Source organism: Chrysochloris asiatica, unplaced genomic scaffold (assembly GCF_000296735.1).
Source record: "Chrysochloris asiatica unplaced genomic scaffold, ChrAsi1.0 scaffold00016, whole genome shotgun sequence".
In the NCBI taxonomy this organism is placed as follows: domain Eukaryota; kingdom Metazoa; phylum Chordata; class Mammalia; order Afrosoricida; family Chrysochloridae; genus Chrysochloris; species Chrysochloris asiatica.
Window position 1 is genome coordinate 23,847,705 of NW_006408534.1, and position 6,522 is coordinate 23,854,226.

Genomic DNA, 6,522 nt, shown 5'->3' on the forward strand with positions numbered 1-6,522 from the left:
AGTCGGTTCTGACTCATAACAACCCTGCATAGGGTTTGCGAGCCTGTGAATCTGTACGGGAGCAGAAAGTCTCAGCCTTCTCCCACGGAACGGCTGGTAGTTTCGAACTGCTGACCTTGAAGTTAGCAGCCCAACTCCTAACCACTATGCTTACTACCAGAGCTCTTTCCACCCTTCTTGTTGTTGTTAAGTACTGTCGAGTCGGTTCCGATCCATAGCAACCCTGTATAGGGTTTCCGAGAAGCAGTTGGTGAGCTTGAAGCGCCGACCTTGCAGTTCAAACACGGCTTTGTAGTCTGGGGCCACATCAGGAATCCTTTAACACAGGCAAATTTTATCGTATGTCAATTATATCTCAATAAAGCTGCTAGAAAGGAACCATTGGGAGATACCCCTTAATCCAAATCAAGCTTGCTGTTTTAGAACAATACCCCAACCCATAGCCTCCAGGATACCCTAGGCCCCATGTGGCTCATCGTACTATTTGGCTGATGGTGATTGGGGCTTCCAGTACAAGCAGATGGTAAAATGCACGAGAGGAGCTGGAGGTACCCTATGAAGGGGGCACCTGCCCCAGGGTCCTCTAGGGAGATGAGGTGTTGAAATCTTCAGTCAGCTAGGAAGCCAGTGCTGGCCTTGGTTCCTGGAAATGTTTGTTTTCCTCTCTGTGATTTCCATCTCTCCTTTTAATTTTCCTGTAATTGCCCTGTGTTGCCCTGGCCAGGCAGCTGGAGAGGATTTATTGCAAAGGGGCTCAGTGCCTCTTCAGAGACAGACAAGCTACAGCTGAGCAAATCAATGGAGCCGTGCATCCAGTCATCTCTCCTTTTTCCTCCTGGAATGAAGCTGAGGGGAGCCCCAGGATCAGACAAGCACACCTATTGTGCTCCCCAAAGTTGTTGTCAAACTCTAGGGTTTTGAGCTATACAGGTCCAAAGGAGAATAAGCCTTCCTGGGAGGAGACCCCACTGATCCACCTAGACTCCCTGGTGCAAGATTTAAAGGAATCCACTATTCTTCCTTTGGTTTGGAAAATACCCAGTACTTAACTAGGATAAAGAAAGTGCTGTTGCATGGTTCAAAGGCCCAGACTGTCAAGAGGGTTTGGTAGAGCAGACAGGTGAGGGCACTGGTGTGAGGACTGCCCAGCCTCTCTGCCTCCCAGTACAATGCTCATCCTGCTGTTAGCATTAGGTGGAGAGGGGAATGGTTTTGTTTTAGTTTGGTTTGGGTTTGCTTTGTCCCATGGTCACATAAGAGTGGTACTTACTACATGGCTATATGCTAAGGGCTTTCTACATGCCACCTTATTTGTTCTAATTTAAGCCGAGGGCACTATTATTGCCTATAATGAGAAGTGGTGTTGCTGTTAGTTCCCCCAAGTTAGCTTCAACTCATGGACAAAAGAGCTGATATAATGTAACTCATGGACAACAGAATTAAATGTTGTCCCATACCACACCATCTTCACAATCATTGTATACTCCTTTGTTGCAGCCACTGTGCACTTTGAATGCCTTCCAACCTAGAGGCTCATTTCAGCATGATATCGACAGTATTCTTCTTTTTTTTTTTAATGTTTTATTGTGAATTATATGTTTACATGGGAGAACATTACCTTTACATTCATCCTATTGTATATCGTTTCATTACCATGGTTACAATCCCCTCCATGCATCATCAATCCCTTCCATGTGTCAGCACACAGCCCCTCTCCCTCTCTGGGTCTAGCGTCCCCGGCCATTCCCTCTCTCCACATCATCGTCTCTGCCTCCATCTCTGGTGTCATTGTTTCTCTGGGTAGGGTCCCGCATTCAGCTCTTCTCCCTTGATGGTTCCAGGGACTTCGCTCCTGGACTGCAAAGTTAACCTCCCCACTCCTTGCTACAAAACGTCCACCATTACATTTCCAACCCTCACAGTCAGGCCTGATAACAATTATTCACTATTGTGCCACATGAGTGCCATCCCATCTCCTTTTATCAGCCCTGCCCAGATAGATTGTATACTACAATGGAGATTCTACCTTCCTCCATGCCCTTGGATCTAGGCTCCCTCTTGAAACCTTGTAAGCCAGTCACTTCTTGTCTTTGTAGCCACGCCCCCCCCCCCCCCACCACGTGTAGACAATGTCCTGTCTACTCTGTTTATGGAGGGGTGGGAATGATCCTTGTTGTAAAGATGCATTCCCTCTTTTGAGCTACTGCATCCATATGTGTAGGTCAAGTTCATCAAATTGTATCATACTATGCTTTTTTTCCTCTTCTTCTAGTTGAGCTCTGGTCATCCAGTCATTGAAGCCAAGTCAAATGGCTATTATCTGCAAGTGTGGGTGTTCTTGTGCATATGCCCTCTCTTATTATCAGCTGGATGCTTCATTCTCCACTCTAGTTCTCTGTGGCTATGTCACTGACTCTGGGCCCAAGAGTCCTCTAGGTCTTGTCACACTGCTGGCCAACCAGGTCTCCACCCGGGTTCACACGAGTCCACTGAACGTGGTAGGGCTTAGCTTACTGCTTCATTGCTGTTTTTCCCTCACTTGCCCTTATCAGTCAGAGCACATGTCTGCTGGTGTATTCCCATTGAGTCATAGTCTTGGAAGGGGGTTTGCCCTGAGGGGACCCAACCACTTGCCTTGATGTCTCCAGGGTGAGCAACTTGCTTATTCTTGTAGTAGTCAGTCAGACTGCCATTATTATTTTGTATTTTTTCTTCCGGTCTTTCTTTCAAGAAGTATTTTCTGTTTTTCTAGCTGCTCCAGGCTGGTTTTCTTGTCCTTTCCAGGTGAAATTTCCCACCTCAGAAGATTCTAGATGGGATTCAGGATTCCCCCTATGGTCTTATGTAATACAGAGGCTCCGCAGGAAGCTTTCTTCACTGGGCACGTTGTAGCCCCATTTTAGATATTCTAATCAGTTCTAGGCAGAAGACAGACTTACAAGCTTTCTATGGTGATATTTCTGGCTATTCCTTTCTCTCCCCCTATTTTTCCCTTTCCAACCATGCCTCAATCCCTGTATCCCAGAGCCCGTTGTTCCTAGGTTGTGCATACATCATTATTTACCTCTGTCCCACTTAGCTCATGCAAACCTGCCTAATCGTTCTCCCATCCGCCTTGTTCTTCCAATCCTCTCCCCTTTCTTGTGTATCGCCCCCATCCCCAGCACCCAAACTATCCTATGTGTATTCCATACCCTGTGCTTCACCTTCCCCTCCTTCCCCTCACCCCACCCCCAACATCCTGGTAACCAGCAAAGAATTCCTCCCCCCCACACACACATACACACACTTTCGTATGGGTTCTTTTCCTTAGTCTTTCAAAATAGTGGTCCTATGCAGTATTTCTTCTTTTATGCAGTATTCTCCTTTTGAGTATTGCAGTATTCTCCTAATTTTACTTAACATAATGTCCTCAAGGTTCATCTATGTTATGCGGTGGCTTGTAGCTTCCTTGTTATCCTTCTAGGTAGCATAATATTCCATTGTGTGTATGTACCACAGTTTGTTTATCCATTCTTCAGTTGATGGGCACTTTGGCTGTCTCTGTCTTTTTGCTATTGTGAATAGTGCTGCTATGAACATAGGTGTGCATATATCTACTCGTGTTATGGATTGTGGGTAAATACCAAGTAGAAGAATTGCTGGGTCATAAGGTATTTCTATTTCTTACCTTCTGAGGAAGCGTCATATTGCTTTCCAGAGAGGTTCGACCATTTTGCAATGCCCCCAGCAATGCAGGAGCATCCCAGTCTCTCCACATCTTCACCAGCATTTATTGTCGTCTACTTTTTGATCTTTGCTGTTATTTCTGGTGTAAGATGATATCTCATTGTTGTTTTGATTTGCATCTCTCTAATGGCTAGTGATCGTGAGCACTTCTTCATATGTTTGTTGGCTGCTGGAATCTCCTCCTTGGTGAAGTGTCTGTTCATGTCCTGTGCCCATTTTTTAATTGGGTTATTTGTCTTTTTCTTGTAGAGGTGTTATAGTTTCCTATATATTTTAGAAATAAATCCTTTATCTGATGTGTCATTGCAAAAGATTTTTTTCCCATTTAGTGGGTTCCCTTTATACTGTTTTGGTGAAGTGTTTTGATGCACATAACTTTTTTAATTTTTAGTATGTCCCAATCATCTATTCTGTCTACTTTTGTTTGTGTAGTTTTGAAATGGTAGTCTGTGTATGCCCTGAATTAGAGCCCTCACATTTGTCCCTAATTTTTCATTGATGGGCTTCATAATTCTGGGATTCACATTTAGTCTCTAATCCATGCTGAGTTGGTTTTTGTATAAGGCATAAGGTAAAGGTTTTGCAAATATCTTTTGCATATCACTTTCCAGTTCTGCCAGCACCATCTGTTGAAAAGACTAGCCCCTCCCCATGTGATGTATTTAGGTATTTTGTTGAAAATCAATTGGCTGTATGTGGATGGGTTAATTTCTGTATTCTCAATTCTGTTCCATTGATCAATTTATGTTTCATTGTACCAGTACCAAGCTGTTTTGGCCACTGTAGCCCTGTAATAAATTTCGAAGTCGGGGAGTGAGAGGTTTCCAACCTTATTCTTCTTAAGTAGTGCTTTGCTTATCCTGGGTCTCTTTCCTTTCCATATAAAGTTTGTAATTGTTTTTTCCATCTCTTTGAAGAATGTCATTGGAATCTGGATTGGGACTGCATTACATGTGTAAATTTCATTGGGCAGTATTGACATTTTCACAATGTTACGTATTCCTATCCATGAGCATGGTACATTCTTTCATTTTTGTAGGTCTCTTTTGATTTCTAAACAGTATTCTTTTTGATTCATAAAATTTTCATTGGTTACATTGCCAGGCCTTTCTTCCTGATGTCTTAGTTTATAAATTCTGCTGAAACCTGTCCACTGTGGGTGGACTTAGAAACATACAAGTTGCTACAGTACAACAAACTGACAGATGGATGATAGAAATGACAATTGTTGTTGTTAAGTGCTGTTGAGTCGATTCCAAACCATAGCAACTGTGTATAGGTTTCCATGGAGCAGCTGGTGAGCTTGAACTGCCAACCTTGCAGTTCAAATGACTTTGCAGTCTGGTAGATTAACCCACAGCTCCACACCCGGAAATGACAATGTGCTTTTGCTAATGCCACTGATTGTTTCTGAAGTACTTTTTCCTTGGCACAAGTGCCTTTGGCCTGAGCTTGAGGTGGATCCCTGAGACCTGAAGCTCAAAGCTCCTAAGTTTAAAGAGGGAGCAAGAAAGCTCAGGAGCAGAATCTAAGAACTAAGCCCCCAAGTTCATATGATATCAGAACAGTAGAATGACCTAGAAAAAGTTATCAAGTACACTAGCAAGCTCTCGGACCCAATCCAGCTTCTCCTCTCCATGGGGTTTCCTTCTGTTCTCAAAGTACCTCCTAGGCCTGTTGTCCTGAGGACTTTATGATTATTACCTCCATTTCTTCTATGATTAGTAATTGTCTCATGTTGTTCTGGTTCTTTTCAAGTCAGTTTGGATCATTTGTATTTGTCTAGAAACTTTTCCACTTCATCCAGATTTCAAATGTATATCATATTCCCATACAACGTTTAAAAGTGTCTTCAGAATGTTACAGAGCAGAGAGAGTGAGGAGGCTGTGTCTGGCTCCCATTCTCACAGACACTGGAGTACATGGAGCTTTATAGAGATAACACTGAGCCAGGCAGAGCCGGATGGCGCTGGGCAGATTCTGTACCACGTGGATGAAAAACTAAACTAAACATGGGCAAAGGAGATCCTAAGAAGCCAAGAAGCAAAATGGCATCCTATGCATCTTTTGTGGAAACCTACCGGGAGGAGCACAAGAAGAAGTAACTCAGAATTTTCCAGGAAGTACTCAGAGCAATGGAAGGCCATGTCTGCTAAAGAGAAAGGAAAATTTGAAGACATGGCAAAGGTGGACAAGTCCCATTATGGAAGAGAAATGCAAACCTATATCCTGCCTAAAGGGGAGACAAAAAAGAAGTTTAAGGATCCCAATACACCCAAGAGGCCTCCTTTGACCTTCTTCTTGTTTTGTTCTGAGAATCACCCTAAAATCAAAGGTGAGCATCCTGGCCTATCCTTTAGTGATGTTGCAAAGAAACTGTGAGAGGTGTGGAATAATACTTTACTAGAAGAAGGCTGCTACGTCGAAGGAGGAATACGAAAAACATATTGCTGCCTACCAGGCTACAGGAAAGTCCATTGCAGCCCCAAAGGGGTCAAGCCTGAGAAAAGTAAGAAAAAGAAAGAAGAGGAGAAAGACAAAGAGGTAAAGGGTAAAGACACAGATGATGATGAGTAAGTTGGTTCTACTGCAAATTTTTTCTTTCTTGTCTATAAAACATCTAACTCACATGTACACAACTCATTCCTTTAAGAGAAAAAGAATAGAAATATAAGGCTGTGTAAAATTTGTTTTCAAATTGTATAGTGCCCTTTTTTTTTTGTATGGTTAACACATTACCAAATGTGTCTTTAGCCTTGTCCTGCTGGTATTTTCCATAGCCACTAACTTTAT

At 43.1% G+C, this 6,522-nt stretch overlaps 1 pseudogene; it reads left to right on the plus strand.

The window, feature by feature from the left end:
* The first annotated feature begins 5,741 nt into the window (after window positions 1–5,741).
* On the plus strand, window positions 5,742–6,306 carry LOC102817062 (annotated as a pseudogene).
* Window positions 6,307–6,522: the final 216 nt, after the last annotated feature.